This window comes from Erpetoichthys calabaricus, chromosome 2 (assembly GCF_900747795.2).
Source record: "Erpetoichthys calabaricus chromosome 2, fErpCal1.3, whole genome shotgun sequence".
NCBI lineage: Eukaryota > Metazoa > Chordata > Cladistia > Polypteriformes > Polypteridae > Erpetoichthys > Erpetoichthys calabaricus.
The window spans coordinates 114418508-114434960 of NC_041395.2; the positions used below are offsets into that span (position 1 = coordinate 114418508).

Sequence of the window (16453 nt, forward strand, 5' to 3'; positions counted from 1 at the left end):
GTGATGAGCGGTGCCTGGTTTCCTCCAAACGTGATGCCTGGTATTCACACCAAAGAGTTCAATCTTTGTCTCGTCAGACCAGAGAATTTTCTTCAGGTGCCTTTTGGCAAACTCCAGGCGGGCTGCCATGTGCCTTTAACTATGGAGTGGCTTCCTTCTGGCCACTCTACCATACAGGCCTGATTGGTGGATTGCTGCAGAGATGGTTGTCCTTCTGGAAGGTTCTCCTCTCTCCACAGAGGACCTCTGGAGCTCTGACAGAGTGACCATCTGGTTCTTGTTCACCTGCCATTCTTCCCCAATCGCTCAGTTTAGATTGCCAGCCAGCTCTAGGAAGAGTCCTGGTGGTTTCGAACTTCTTCCGCTTATGGATGATGGGAGGCCACTGTGCTCATTGGGACCTTCAAAGCAGCAGAAATTTTTCTGTAACCTTCCCCAGACAATTCCTTTGACTTCATGCTTGGTTTGTGCTCTGACATGAACTGTCAACCGTGAGACCTTATATAGACAGGTGTGTGCCTTTCCAAATCATGTCCAATCAACTGAATTTACCACAGGTGGACTCCAATTAAGCTGCAGAAACATCTCAAGGATGATCAGGGGAAACAGGATGCACCTGAGCTCAATTTTGAGCTTCATGGCAAAGGCTGTGAATACTTATGTACATGTGCTTTCTCAATTTTTTTATTTTTAATAAATTTGCAAAAATCTCAAGTAAACTTTTTTCATGTTGTCATTATGGGGCGTTGTGTGTAGAATTCTAAGGAAAAAAATGAATTTAATCCATTTTGGAATAAGGCTGTAACATAACAAAATGTGGAAAAAGTGATGCGCTGTGAATACTTTCTGGATGCACTGTATATACAGTATATATATACTGTATATATATATATATATATATATATATATATATATATATATATATATATATATATATATATATATATATAAAAGATGGATCAGGGGTTAACCCTATTTTAGTTTTAAAATCTATAAGCATTTGAATTTCCCCAAATTGCACCCAATGTGGTAGCAAAGCCAGAAACACCTCCCCAAACACACACACAGACATTTAACAGACCTCTGGGAGAGAAGCTGAGAGTTACTGACCAATTTCCCCTTCTTTATTCAGCAGGAGAAGATCCTATTTTAGCCATCGTCAGTGAAAACGTTTTCCAGGGATTCAGCTCGGTCTCTTGTTTCCCTCTGTGCTCTTCACTGCCAGTCACTTCTGAAAATAGATTTGACCTAACAGCACCCCTGAGCCTACCCTGATAAAGGTGACTGACAGTTCTTTTATAGACCTCCATGGCTAAACAGCGCAGGCATCTCACATTCTTTAACCATTTTTTTCTTTTTTTTTAACTTGCCGTTCCTCGTAATGCAAATTATCCCAGTTTTATTTCTACATGCTCTAGTAGTGTTATTGTATTAAATTCTTGTCTGAAGCATATTTTGATTCAATAGCCAGCACTCTCTGTCTACAACTGAGTGATATTTACACATGTTTGACATCTGACAGTATCCTCTGACTATCTGTACAGTGAATGAAGAAACTGGAAGTTCTACCAGCTAAAAGCAAGTGATGCATATCTGAAGACCAGACGTTTTAAGATTTCCATACCCAGCAGCATTTTAAACTGGGAACAGCTGCTGTCCATTAACCCCTTCCATTTCAAGGCCCTTTTTGCAAATTATTCAGTTGTTCAATTACTCCATCTGCTGCTCCAGCCACTCTGCAAAGTGCTTTACTCGATAGGATCTGCCACGTCCTCACCCCTGTGCAAATCATTTTTAATTTGTTGACTCCACCTGCTTTCAGGCTCCTTCTGCTTTAACTGGGCCTGACTGTGTCCTCCAGCCCCTTTGCGAAGGAGCATATCCCCTGGCCAGCTTCGCTGTACAGCCATTTTCAAATAGCTCTGTGTTTTCTGTCTTATCTACAAATTGTGTTTGCACAGTTTATTGGCTTTGCCATCTTTCGCAACTCCATTTCTCAGAGCCTTTGTCAATTTTTTCTTTTTTTTTCATCTCTTGACTTCATAATTATTCTCCAGCTTCAATCATTTTATACCTTATGTACAAAATGTGCATCATTCATTATTTTTTCTTGCTTTTAAGTCCCTTTGGCCAAATGTGTAACTAAAAGGGATCGTAGCTCTCAAGCTTGTCTACAATGCATTTGTCAGTCATCAGGGGCTTCATGTACAACCCCAAATCAGAAAAAAGTTGGGACATATGGAAAATGCAAAAAATAATAATGATAATAATAATAATTAAAAAAAGCAGTGATTCATAAATTTAATTTGACTTTTATTTCATTGTAGAAAGTATAAACCCAAGATATTATATGTTTTGTCTGATCAACTTCATTTCATTTCTTAATACACCTCCATTACTGCATTTCAGTCTTGCAATACAGTCATCCCTCACCTATCGCGGGGGTTACGTTCCAGAACCCCCCCATGAAAGTGAAAATCCGCAAAGTAAAAACCATATGTTTATATGGTTATTTTTATATAATTTAAGCTCTTATAAACTCTCCCACACTCTTATAAACATTTCCTGCACAGTTATACAGCGTAAACCCTTTGTATTCTCATAGATATTAGGTAAGATTCATGAAATTATGTATGTAAACACATTGTTTATATACAGTAAAACCTAAATATTATAGATAAGATATCGTGCGTCTCCGATATTACATATGTTACAGCCATTATGATAGACAGGCCACCAGCAATAAATACGTACAATGCAAGAAAAGTTGTATACAGTAAAATGTGTGTACAGTGACACTAAACGTATGTACATGTACTAAGTACGTAGAAAATTAGTTATGGGTACTCACCAACAATGACACGACGACTTGTCCGCTAACGATGAGTTTAATTTTACTGCACAACAAAGGAGAGCGTTACAGCTCTTCTAAAGGAGCCTCTTCAGGCGACTGTGTAGTACCGCCGTTGTTCTTCTTCCGGCAGTCTTCAATCCAAATCTCTAAAGCAGATTCCATCTGGACTACCACCATATTACGTCCACTTACAACTCGTTTTGCGCCCTGGTTAAAGGACACTGCGGCCCGTAGATCTTATATTCTTTTCCTCCTTTTTAAATAAAAAGAATTGTGGACTCATTGATGCCGTAATGGCGTCCTACAGTGGTGTAGCTGTTCCCTTCCTTCAACATATCTAAAACTTTTACCTTTTCGGCAATCGTTACCATCTTCCATTGACGCTTGGGCACAGCCCCTGAAGCAGTAGCAGGAGCAGATCGTTTTGGAGCCATAACGAAGGGCTTGACTATGCACAAAGATAAACACAAAAGAGCACAAAAGTTAACTCTTTACACAGCGAAACACGTTGATGCTGAATGAGCGAGATGAGATTTCCTGGTTAACGCAGTGGAATCGAATTCGGCGCTCCGTTGCTGAGCCAATCAGCACCCAGGAACTTAACTGCGTGCTCTGATTGGGTAGCTTCTCAACCTTCCGCCAATAGCATTCCTTGTATGAAATCAACTGGGCAAACCAACTGAGGAAGCATATACCAGAAGTAAAAAGACCCATTGTCCAAGCAGAAACCTGCGAAGCAGCAAAAAATCCACGTTATATATTTAGACATGCTTACATATAAAATCCGCGATAGAGTGAAGCCGTGAAAGTCGAATCGTGATATAGCGAGGGATTACTGTACATTCCAAAAAATTGGGACAGTAAAACATTCAATGCTTTCTAATGTTGCCATTCCTTCTCACAACACTTGAAAGATGTTTTGGCACTGATGATATTAAACAATGAAGCATTTCAGGTGTTATTTTGTCCCATTCATCCTGCAAGCACATCTTAAGGTATGCAACAATACGGGGTCATCATTGTTGCATTTTACATTTCAAAATTCTCCATGTATTCTCTACTGGGGACAGGTCAGGACTGCAGGCAGGCCAGTCCAGTACCCTTACCCTCTTCTTCCACAGCCATGCCTTTGTAATCTGTGCAGAATGTGGTTTTTCGTTTTCTCGTTGAAAGGATGTCGTCTTGAAAGCAGCATACATTGCACTAAAATCTCAATCTACTTTTCTGCATTAATGCTGCCATCACAGTAGTATAAATTACCTTTGCCAAGGGCACTGACGCCACCCTATACCATGACAGACCTGTCTCTTGGACTTGTTGCTGATAACAGTCTGGATATGGAGAAAGGGGTTTGAGTGGTTTATTCAAATTTACCTTGAAAGGTGGGCGGCACAGTGGTGGAGTGGTTGGTCTGCTGCCTTGCAGTAAGAAGACCTGGGTTTGCATCCCGGGTCCTCCCTGCGTGAAGTTTCTGTGATCTCCCCATATCTGTGTGGGGTCCTCTAGGTGCTCTGGTTTCCTTCCAGTCCAAAGACATGCAGGTTTTGTGGATTGGTGGCACTAAATTGGCCTGTATGTGAGTTTGGGGTGGGTGTGTTTTTGCTCTGCAATGGATGGATGCCCTCTCCGGGGTTTGTTCCATTTCTTCCAAAAAGATCTGTAATACTGATTCGTCTGACCACAATCCACTGTGTGATGGTCCATCCCAGATGCCTCTGAGCCCAGAGACGTTGACGCTGTTTCTGGACATGCTTAACATAAGGCCTCCTCTTTGCCCAGTAAAGTTTTAAGTGGCATTTGTGAATGTCAGTCTGTACTGTAGTGCTTGACAAAGGTTTGCCAAAGTAATCCCTTGGCCACGTGGCTGTATCAGCTATTGACGAGTGATGGTTCTTCATGCAGTGCTGTCTGAGAGATCGGAGATCACTGGTGTTCAGCTTAGGCTTGTGCCCTTGTCCTTAACACTCGGAAATTCTTCCAGATTCCTTGAATCGTATAATAATACTAGGCACTGAAGAGGGAGAAATATTACCAATCTCTTCCAATCTTTCTTTGAGGAACATTGTTTTTAAGCATTTCAATAATTTTCTCACACATTTGTTGACAAACTGGAGGTTCTCTACCCATTTTGCTCCTCAAAGACTTCCGTGGATACTGCTTTTGTATCAAATCATGATTACAATCACCTGTTGACGTCAGCTGTATGAAATCACATCCTTATTTAATTTTTTTTACCTCGCCCTAATTTGCCCCCATCCCCACTTTTTTAGGAATGTATTGCAGGCCTGAAATGCAGGAATAGATCTGTATTAACAAATAAAATGAAGCTCACCGGACAAAATGTGAAATATCGTGGGTTCATACTGTCTGTAATGAAATAAAAGTCAAACTAAATTTAAGAATCACTGTGCTGTTTTTTTTTTAATTTGCATTTTCCATTCCATCCCAACTTCTTCTGATTTGTCGTTGTACTGTATAAAACCTTGCTTAGATTCAATACTGAAATTTTGTTTACACATGGAAGCCAACAACAGCGTATGCACAAGATTTGTAAAACCATACGTAAGCAGCATGCCAAGCCAATTATACATTACATAGAACTATGACCTCGTGCTCGAGCTTTAGCCATACACAGTGACTGCCTGACAGTAACCATAGGGCATAAAAAAAACCCTTTTTTCAATAATCATGGTCTAACTACCATATAAATTTGCCCATATTCCCAAGTGACCCCTTTACTATAAACCATGGAAGAGCAGAGAAAGAAAAGACAGAAAACGAAACTGTGAATTGTGTAAATGTGAACTTGAGGTATAGTATTGCTGACTAAAGTGCAGACCATTCTTTTTGGTGGTTTCTCTGCAGGAGTTGCAAATGAAAGCAGAAAAAAAGTCAAACGAGTTGTGTCAGCTGAGTGAGGAGAGCAATAGCAATGTACCATGATGCAGTGCGCAGACCACCACTAGCACACAGTGTCATTTGACATAGGCTGCTTCCACAGAACTGTTTTAACATTTTTATTGAACTTTCCCTGTAAATATCAATGTTACTATACATATAAGTCTTTTCACATTTGATGTACAAAAGCCAGACATCTTTGAATCGCCATTGTGTTGATGTCCTGAAGGACAAGATCAGGGATATCCATGCACCCATCTTGGCTTATCTCAGGTGGCAGAGGCAGTCCATGTTGCACTGCACAAACCATCACAATATGGCAAACCTTTGGGGCGGTACAGCAGTTCACGTTAAAAAGTGCCTGTCGCCAAACACGTTACAGAAAAGGGCTCACAACATTTCTGCATGGTGATCTCAGTAATGTGGGCTCCAATTCAGCACATAGCTCTAAGAAGTCTAAATCAACTTATAAGCCAGTCGTCTTTATAAGCTAAAAAATTATCACAATCCCTGAAAACTTACTTCTTTGCATAGCTTGCCTTTGCCAGTGTCATCCTAATGCTGCCAATGCCAGCTATGTCGTTCAGAACACATCACACCCTTTTAATAGATACACACTGAAGAAGTTAGCATTAAGAGCACGCATTAGGCATTATTACCAACACTGAGGACATCTTTATGAAGGGAACATGTCAGATAACTTTAATATGAAATACATATAGTCAGTATTGGGAAATATCAAAAAAAGAGTATGTGTGTGCAATTAGTTCAAGAACATCGGAATGTGGCCGTCACACCATTACAAAGTGCGATGAAACAGGATTTTCTGTTCATTTCCTTGTGCTGCCACCTGGAGTCACTAAATTGCCAACACCAAAAAAATCTGTGTAGAACTTACGAATGGTTGAAATTTTCCATAACGTTAAGGCAATTTTTACACCAAGTTTGTGTTTTATAAAATCTGACCTTTGCGTAAGAAATGGCATACACACATTTACAATCAAAAGCACATTTTATGCTTAATGCTTTCCACTTTCTGGCATCTTAACTAATTTATTGTTTTCTAGCTCCACTCTCCTACCAGTAAGTTCCTCATTATCACGTGCATCATTTCGTCTTTTTCCAGGCACTTACCTTTTCTACTCAATTCCTATAAAGTAGAATCATTCATACAGGAGGCACTCCTCACATAGTAGCCCACTCTATGTTAAGTGTGCTTCATTCAGTGGTTCCGTCAACTCTGCAACTCTTATAAAATGTTGCTTGTTCTATTTGTTTGGTTACTCCCAATAAAATTTCGAAAGAACTTAGTATCCTAGACCAAGACCACCTTAGCCGTGTATTTCAGCCTTTTAGGTTCAAGATCTCACACCTTCTTGTTTGTAGAGTGAGCTCTGGGACAGCTCCGTTGATATTCTGGTGCCTCTCTGGTTCTACGTCTGATAGACTGATCTATTTTCCAACTCTTTTGAGCCAATCATCCCCATCCATTCATTTTCGGAACCAGTGTAATCCGGCTGTAGGCCAGCAGAATATTTGCCCAGCAACAGATTGAGTGCCAACCTTGAATGGAGCACCAATCCATCACATGGCAAAGACCTGAACGCTCTGCCACACTCCAGGTATCGTTACTTGATTCCCCTAAATGTCTTACACTCTTGTATCTGATTTTTTTTTTTTACTTGTTTTATGCCTTGGGTTAGTTTTTGCTACAAAATTCACTTATTTTTTCTTTCAAGAATCGAAATTTCTGTATTAAATAGTGCAATATTTGTCTAATTAAATTAACGTCCCTTCCATGCCTACAATAAAAAAGAAGCTCTCCCACATGCAGTGTTCTTTGATCAACACCAAATCAAACTTAAAGTGTAAAAGCAAAGAAGAAAAATGTTTTTTATTGCTCTTGCATGCTCCATAACCCTGGACTATTAGAGGTCCAGTAATGGGAATTATTGATTTCAGATCAGCTGAGTAACCAGTGGGTAGCCATTTATTTAATACTGAGTTACACACAATCAGGAAGTTGTAGAGCATGTCGGCCCAAGCGGGGGCAGTTCAGCGATGTGACCTTTGCCAGGGATGGACATTGGGTGGGCTCACTGCCACAGGCTCCTCCATTTTGATAGTCATGCCGTGCCAGGAACTAAAGAAAAATGAGCAGAGCCTCAGCCAGGCAGGCATTTCATGTTGACTTACATTGCAGCTAATATGTTTGCACAAATCCAATATGTTTTCAAGAGATCAATCTTTATGGAATAAAGCAAATCTTATCAAATAGCATTTCAGAAGATTTCTTCAGGGCATCAGAAAAAATAAAACGTAACATTTATTTTATAATTGGTGGAGTAGAAAGTAAAGATCAGAGTTAGGGTGTGCAGCCACTCTCTCAGTGTCACTGTGTCCCAGTATGTCCAGATCCATTAGTAATTGTGGGGGAGAGAACAAAGCTGACTGCATTGTGGGTGGCAAAGAAGGCCAAGACTAGCCAGTCGTCTTGTGCTGTGGCTGGGTTTTTACCAAAATTTGAAAATACTTTAAAAGGTAGCAGAACTAAGTGGTGAGCGGTAGTACATGTGGTTCTAACTAAAAAAGATTTAATGATATTTAAATGTTTTAGATAACATAGTAAATCAACTATTTTATATGGCCATTTATTTATCAGTCATTTTCTGACCTGCTTATTCCTGAGAAGGGTCACAGGGGAAGCTGGAGCCAATCCCAGCTAGCATTGGGCACAAGGCAGGAGAAAACCCTGGAGAGGGCGTCCGTCCATTACAGAGCGAAAACACACTCACCCCAAACTCACACACAGGCCAATTAAGTGCCACCAATCCACCTAACCTGCATGTCTTTGGACTGGAAGGAAATCAGAGCACCTAGAAGACCCCACACAGATACGGTGAGATCACAGAAACTTCACGCAGCGAGGACCCGGGATGCAAACCCAGGTCTTCTTACTGCAAGGCAGCAGACCTACCACTCCGCCACCGTGCCACCCACCTTTTAAAGTGAATTTGAATAAACCACTTAAACCTCTTTCTCCATATTCTTGTTTCAAAATTAATTTTTATTTCCTATTTGCATTTGGCGCAGCATATCACGTCTTCCTGAGATTGATGCCAGAAAAACTCTTTACTAGCCAGAACATGCCCAGCATCTTTAGTACTTATTGTGGTTATTTAGTTTGTTTGTACTTAGCATTGTCTGGAATAAACAGAAACAAAACCAAGATAAAGAGTTGAGGTATACCACCACAGTATCCTGTATGCTTGCAATATTTGGCAAAATAAATGAAAAGGGTATTTGCATAAGAGCTCATGAATGAACTGATTACAAAGTAACAAAATGGCAGTTAAGTAGAATAATGACAGGAAGGGGTGGGTCCAGGGGAACTGGAAATTATGTCATCAGTGGGTGCCCGCTGCTGTTGGTCTGCATAGGGAGAAAGACAGAAAGCATCAGAGGACCGTGCCAACCCCAGGTCTGGTGGATAATTGCAGTTATTTAAGCTCTTAAGCTGTCTCCCATGTGCATGTGTGTAACAACTGAAAGCACATTTGATACCTTACATGGTAAAAGGTCTTTACTAAACAGAACTTGTTGTATTTGCTTTTATAACATTTCTATGTCGTATTCACATTGGGCCACATCCAATGGTCAGTCATATGTTTTATGTTGAAACCTTTTATGAAAGCTTCTTGTTTGAATGTTTTTTTTTCTAAGACATTGATTGGCTTCTCATCATCCAGGTCTTTAATGACCTCTTGGGCACAGCCACAAACAGTGTGTCTGCCTGCAGAGAGAATGTCGGACCTCTTTGAGATGTTTACTTACATTAGCAGTGACAGTTGCGATATGGTTGCGAGGCATGGACACTATCCAGTGACCTGAGACGAAGACTGGACTTCTTTGGTACTGTGTCTCTCCGGATAATCCTTGGGTACTGTTGGTTTGACTTTGTGTCGAATGAGTGGTTGCTCATGGAGTTCCGAATGAAGCACATTACCTGCATTGTGAAGGAGCGTCAGTTACGGCATTACGGCCATGTCACGCAATTCCCCGAGGGTGATCCTGCTCGTAGGATCCTCATTGTTGGAGACCCAAGTGGCTGAACCAGGCCAGGAGGTCATCCATGTAACACCTGGACACGGCAGATAGAGGGTAATTTCCGGAGTGTGGGACTGGACCGCGTACCAGTGCATGCTCCCCAAAATGACCAGACCTGACCTCATCTCAAACAGTAGAACCTCACAATGCATTCTCCAATATTTGAACATATCACTTGAGTGATCACCTGTCCAGTCACATTGATTCATTTGTTTTATGTTTGCTGAGTTATTGTCTGTTGTTAGGTGGCTGGAGTTACAGGACGCTAAGCCACTTCAGTTGTGTGCAGAGATCTGTGCTCAGCCCTTGCCACCAAACAGAGATTGTTTTTTAATGCTAATAATACAATAAGCATCTCCCTTTTAGGCCACACTGTTGGTGGATCTTCAGTTTGGTTACCAGCAGTGAGACATGTCCTTCAACATCTGCAATAAGATGCTGCAGATGTTCTATCAGACAGTTGTGGCGAGCGCCCTCTTCTACGCAGTGGTGTGCTGGGGAGGCAGCATTAAGAGGAAAGACGCCTCACGTCTGGACAAACTGGTGAGGAAGGCAGGCTCTATTGTTGGCATGGAGCTGGACAGTTTAATATCTGTGGCAGAGCGAAGGGCGCTCAGCAGGCTCCTATCAATTATGGAGAATCCACTGCATCCACTTAATAGTATCATCTCCAGACAGAAGAGCAGCTTCAGCGACAGACTGCTGTCACTGTCCTGCTCCACTGACAGATTGAGATCGTTCCTCTCCCAAACAATGCGACTCTTCAATTCCATCCGGGGGGGTAAACGTTAACATTTAACATTATACATAGTTATTGTCTGTTTTTCACCTGCATTATTATCATTCTTTAATTTAATATTATTTATTGTATCAGTATACTGCTGCTGGAGAATGTGAATTTCCCATTGGGATTAATAAAGTATCTATCTATCTATCTATCTATCTATCTATCTATCTATCTATCTATCTATCTATCTATCTATCTATCTATCTATCTATCTATCTATCTATCTATCTATCTACTCTTTTACACTAAGCATTCCATTGAATCCTCCTCTTGTTCTTCCTCCTCCTACTTTTTGGTTACTACATCATTGATAATTAAGCAATAACAATTATAAAATGAGAACAAATGGAATCATGTCTGTCACTGATGTAAATGTTACAATAGTCGATGAAAGTCAGCATCAGAGTTTCGAATGGTCGGTGCTGGTGGGGTGTCAGGTATACCTGAGAAGGCCTTAGCCGATACTGGGAGCATCCAAAAAGCTGTATCTCCAATATCATCCAATATCATGTTCACATAATAGGCATGATTTACTCCACTGTAGGCGGCTAAGCAAATATCTTTCCTTTATATGCTCTGTCCTACTGTAAGCACATTCACAAGACACCTTACAAAGGAGCCATAAACTTAACACAAAGTATCCTTTCCTCCAATTTCTAAACTACATAACCAGTTCAGGGTTACAAGGTGCCAGAGTGTATTCCAGCAGCACAATATGAGAACCGATACTGGATAGGGGAGCCAGTCCACCACAATACACACTCATGTACACACCCAAAGTCATTCATATTGGGAATATTAATAGAAACCAGTTGACTGGCCCTGAATATCTTTCTAAAATGGGAGGAAAACAGCAGTACTTGGAGGAAAAAAATGGCACACAATATATAATCAGAATGTTCAAGCACCACACAGGCATATATGCCTAAGATACAATGGACTTGTGTATCATGTATCTACCACCTAAAAATAAAGACTTGCCAGTTGCAAAATAATGCACCACCATTAATGAAACAAATCTCTCTTGTGCACATTCACAGGGCTCTTTACACACACCTAACATGTGAACGTTCCTGCAGCGTACAGGGCAGCTAGTGTTCTGTATAACATTAATCGAGGTGTCAGCAGGCTCACAGGCAAATAAGTGAGACGTCACCTCTGGTGGGACAAATTCCAAATTGGCATCCTTATTTGTCACTTGAGATTGTTTCATAATGATCCCAAGGGGCTTTATTAAGAATATGGGAACTTAATTTAAAGCAATTCAAAATAAGAAAAATAAGTTAGAAAATGTATGCATGGCATAACATCTAGGTGTGTTTAAGGATTTAGTTAACAGTTTTGATAGTTGAAGTGTCTTTCATTTTTTAGGATGTCTTTCAATCAAAGACAAAGATATCACATTTTTGTTAGGAAATATTTTTGTGACAATGAGTTATACAGCCCTGCACACAGCGGTGTAGCTAGAGTTCGTGCTGCTCATGGCGGGGTGATGCTTCAATTTGCTGCCCTCCAACATATCTGAATATGTTAACCTATTTAAATAGAAAATTAAAATGATGTATAGAGAAAAATTCAAATAAATTTTGCATAGATTTATTCATATACTGGTATAGAGAAACAGCAATAATTTTTCACATATAATTATGTATAAGCATCAACTAGACAAGCATATCGTATAGACGCACTGATAAGCCATGTTCTAATTATTAGTTTAATATAATTACGTTGCGAAAACCAGAACCAGTGTAGTGTACAAGTGATAGGTGGGGATGTTTTCTGCGCAGAGCAGGAACGCATTCGGATTGATAACGAAACAAAATTATAAATTGTAAATTAGTTGTCTTACTAGAAATTATTACACTGGTCTACAAAAAATATTTTTTGTTTGCTACTGGAAACTTCAGAGCAGCTCTTTATTAAGTTTTTTACACTGATTTCATATATGAAATCGGAATGAAGCTAGCACGTCATCATCGTTGACGTTTTGACACTTTTGAATAGCAATATAATATATCCATCTATCCGTTCATTATCCAACCCGCTATATCCTAACTACAGGGTCACGGGGGTCAGCTGGAGCCAATCCTAGCCAACACAGGGCGCAAGGCAGGAAACAAACCCCGGGCAGGGCACCAGCCCACCGCAGGGCACACCCACGAGGGACAATTTAGGATCGCCAATGCACCTAACCTGCATGTCTTTCTGCATGTCTGGGAAGCGAATCCAGGTCTCCTAACTGCGAGGCAGCAGCACTACCCACTGCGTCACCGTGCTGCCGCAATATATCAATATGATATCTGGAGTTTGAACTCTGTCCCACCAAAATTGTTTTGATGTGTTTATTCTGAAAACAAACCAGAAGACGGTACCAGAGACACGTTAAGGCATATTTATGTCAATTCACCTCAATATAAAAGTTTTTGGAGGCACTCGCTTTTGCACTTGTACCGCACATTCGTCTCTCTTTGCAAGAACCAACAGTAGTCACCCATCATGCTCAGAGTGAATTTTCCCCGATATCAGTTTTCCATCACCTTTATATCTTGATGAAATCTTTCCCTGTACTCATCGCTGACATCGCCCAGTTTTGGTGGAAAAAAGTCGAGATGAGAATGTAAAAAATGCATATTCAGTGACATTCTGTCTCCCATAAGCTGATAGGCTTTCAGCAGGTTCTCCACAAGCTCAGCATTATTCTCTGCTCTGTGACTGCCAAGAAAATTCTAGACAACCCGCACGAATGAGGGTGCTGATTCAGTGGGCTTCAGTTTCCTTTTGAACTCATCGTCAAGCATCAGTTCACGGATTTCAGGAGCAACAAAAACACCTTCCTTAATTTTGGCTTCACTTTTCTCGTAGACCAAACTTATTTCTTAAATGCTGAAAAGCATCGCCATTTCTGTCCATCGCCTTGACAAAATTTTCAAAGTAATCCTGAATCTAACGACCAAAATGGCCTGAAATACAATGTTAAGTTTAACAGTAAAACCCCCACCTACTGCACCGTCATGTATGAACTGTGTCATTATGCTTTAGAGTCATATAAGACCTGGTAGTCAATAACAAATATTTTTTCTGCTAATTAAAAGTTTATAATTTTTAAATAAAATGAATAATGACAAGGTAAACAACTCACAGCTGTTAATAACGTGTGGTGAATTCTTTAATCTCAATGGCATCCCTAGTGAAATTACCAGTATTTATCAAAATGGTTATCCGCCTTTACTGTCTGGTCACCCTAGTTGTCCAAGACCTGGAACATCATAACTAGAAAATGGGACGTGCAGGATGAAAACGGCTTTCAGATTTGGAGTCAGCAAGTGAAACCTATTAAAGTAAAGGTGAAAGTAGCAAAATGCTTGTTGTCCAGTGTTATCGGTGTAATGTTTATGTTTATTTTAGTTATTGCCTTATACATTTCAACTGCTGCGTCTGATGCCGTTACAGAAGGACAGTCTGAAAATTATTTTTGAAGCATTTGTGGATAAAAATCAGAGAATTTTACTTTTTTCGTTCATGAGTGATATTTTTCCGAACCCTGCTGCTTACACACAAATTCTACTGAGCCTTTTGTCCAATTATGCCACCCCCAAAAATGTGCCGCCCGGGGCGGACCGCCCTCTCCGCCTGCCCCTAGCTACGCCACTGCCTGCATGATAAGTAATTTAATGAATGAAGACATAGTCTCTCCATGTTACTGGTCATCAACCATTGTAGTTTGCAGTCCAGGTTCTTAGCTACTAGGCCACACTGCCTAAAAGAGTCGCTTTAAGTTTGACGGAGTGACATTCAACACTAACAGCATGTTTCTGGATGGGAGGGGGGCAGGGGGTGTTTTTGAGCAGCAAGACTCTTCCACTTTGCAATGTGAGACCCACACAGTTACAGTTTAGAAGTCAGAAGCCCATCTACTCAGTTGGGTGGGAGGCGTTTTCCTTAGCAAAACTGGATAAGCTGCCACATAATGAACCAGAGGTCCAGGGTTTACAGTCGGCCTCCCATGTGAGGGCCTATAGTAGAGAGAGGCAACACATCCTGAAAGATTTCTCTTTAGGGACAGTGGAAGTTAGGAGAGGGGCCTAGAAAGTGTGGGGACATTTACCTGCCCCTTGCTTTTCATTCAAATTTTACTTAAAATAATAAATGGAAGCATCCTGAGCCTGAGTAAGCTGAACAAACTTGCCAAATTGAGCAACTTGTGACACTCAGGATCGCCTTTCTCCAGCAGTAAGTGGATTGAAACAAGGAAGTGAGTCTGCAGAAGTGAACCTGAAGATTCATGCAAAGTTCAGTTGAGGGTATTGGTAAGCCTTTGATTTATTTGCTGTCTTCTACTGACCAAACATGAGGCTGTGCATCTTACGTAATCTGTGACAGCTTTGCCGCTGGCTGTTCCGGCTTGGACTGTCTGGTCTCATTGTGAGGGGCTAGGAGCGAACAAATCAGTCCTCTACTAAGAATCGAGAACTCCTCATTAAAAGCGAAAGTTAAAGAGATTAGAAGAGTAACTGTCAGCAAATTCACGGGAAGCAGGAGCTTCTAATGGCAGGTTGTAGGCTGTCAATAAAGTTTCTGCTTATCTCCTTTACCAGAATGCACAGGTCAGCATCACAGGGAGTCAGCAGATGTGGACGGCGTCTTAACATGGAGCACCTGTGTTAGAGTAATTCATGTATTTGTTCAAACCAGTTACTCATAAAGTTTAAAACCAGTGAAGAATGTTAGTAAATGCATTTTATAATGTATTGTAGGTGATGAGTTCTGTCAAAGTGCATCAATTTCCCTTCTGTGTCTGAAGGCAGAATGAGCGCCACACAGGAAAAGGAATGTGGTGCATGGTGGGAAGACAGAACAAAGTAAAGCAGGTCAATCTCAAATCATTCAATGTTTCTTTAAATATAATGTACTCTCAAATAAAGCAGAAAACTGATAAAACATTGATGTCAAATGCAAGATCACAATAAAGTGTTATCCCCTCTGGTTTTTTGGGGTGCCACTTGGCCCATTTCCTGAGCTCAGATTCTAGTGTTTCTGAAGTGTTTCTATACTTAAAGGGCTTACTGGAGCTGGCCAGGGCTAAATCAGTGATGTAAAATGCCACTGGGCTACCAGAGGTAGCTTTTTAGTGTTCTGTACACTCTTAAACATACTGGTTCTTTATGGTGCTTTAGGGGCAGAGTGTTGACCCTGAGGCTAGGGGTCTGCGCCAGCAATCAGAAGGCTGCTGGTTTGAATCTCATAAATGCCAGAAGTGATTCCACTCCGTTGGGCTCTTGAGCAAGGCCCTTAACCTGGAATTGCTTCATCCTAAGTATGACGTTAATCTTCATCCAGCCCTGCAAGCTGGTCCTCCAACTTACAGGGAAAACTTGGAGGTTGGTGGCAGTGTGGTCCTGAGGTGTCACCCACTGCACTCGAGTCCCAATCCATGTGGTTCATCATTTGGTGGGTGCAGCAATGGGCTATAATCAGCGCATGCTACAACCTTATATATGCTGTGTTTATGGTGTTTTACTGGTTTGTGTTGTTCCTCCTAGAACTTTTGCTTGATAAAGCACCATTTCATTCTGGGAAGAGTTGTTTGCATATGATGCCAGTTCTTTGTGCTTTGAAAAACCTTCATATATGTAGAAACAAATGAAATCTTTAATCTGTGTTAGGCTACCTAGCAGAACAGTAACAGATTAAGAAAACTTTGACCTGTTAGCCTGTGTTATTGTATGCAGCAAGAGTCCTTTTAAAATCACGAGCCATTGGTAATTCATAAATCTCTTACCGTCTATTCATGGTTGTTTACTATATGG

General features: G+C 40.8%; 1 protein-coding gene across 1 annotated transcript in view; it reads left to right on the forward strand.

Annotated features, from left to right (window-relative positions):
- LOC114646274 (calsyntenin-2-like) overlaps positions 1–16453 on the forward strand; it is a 791236-nt gene that overhangs the window by 690650 nt on the left and 84133 nt on the right. The window lies entirely within an intron of this gene.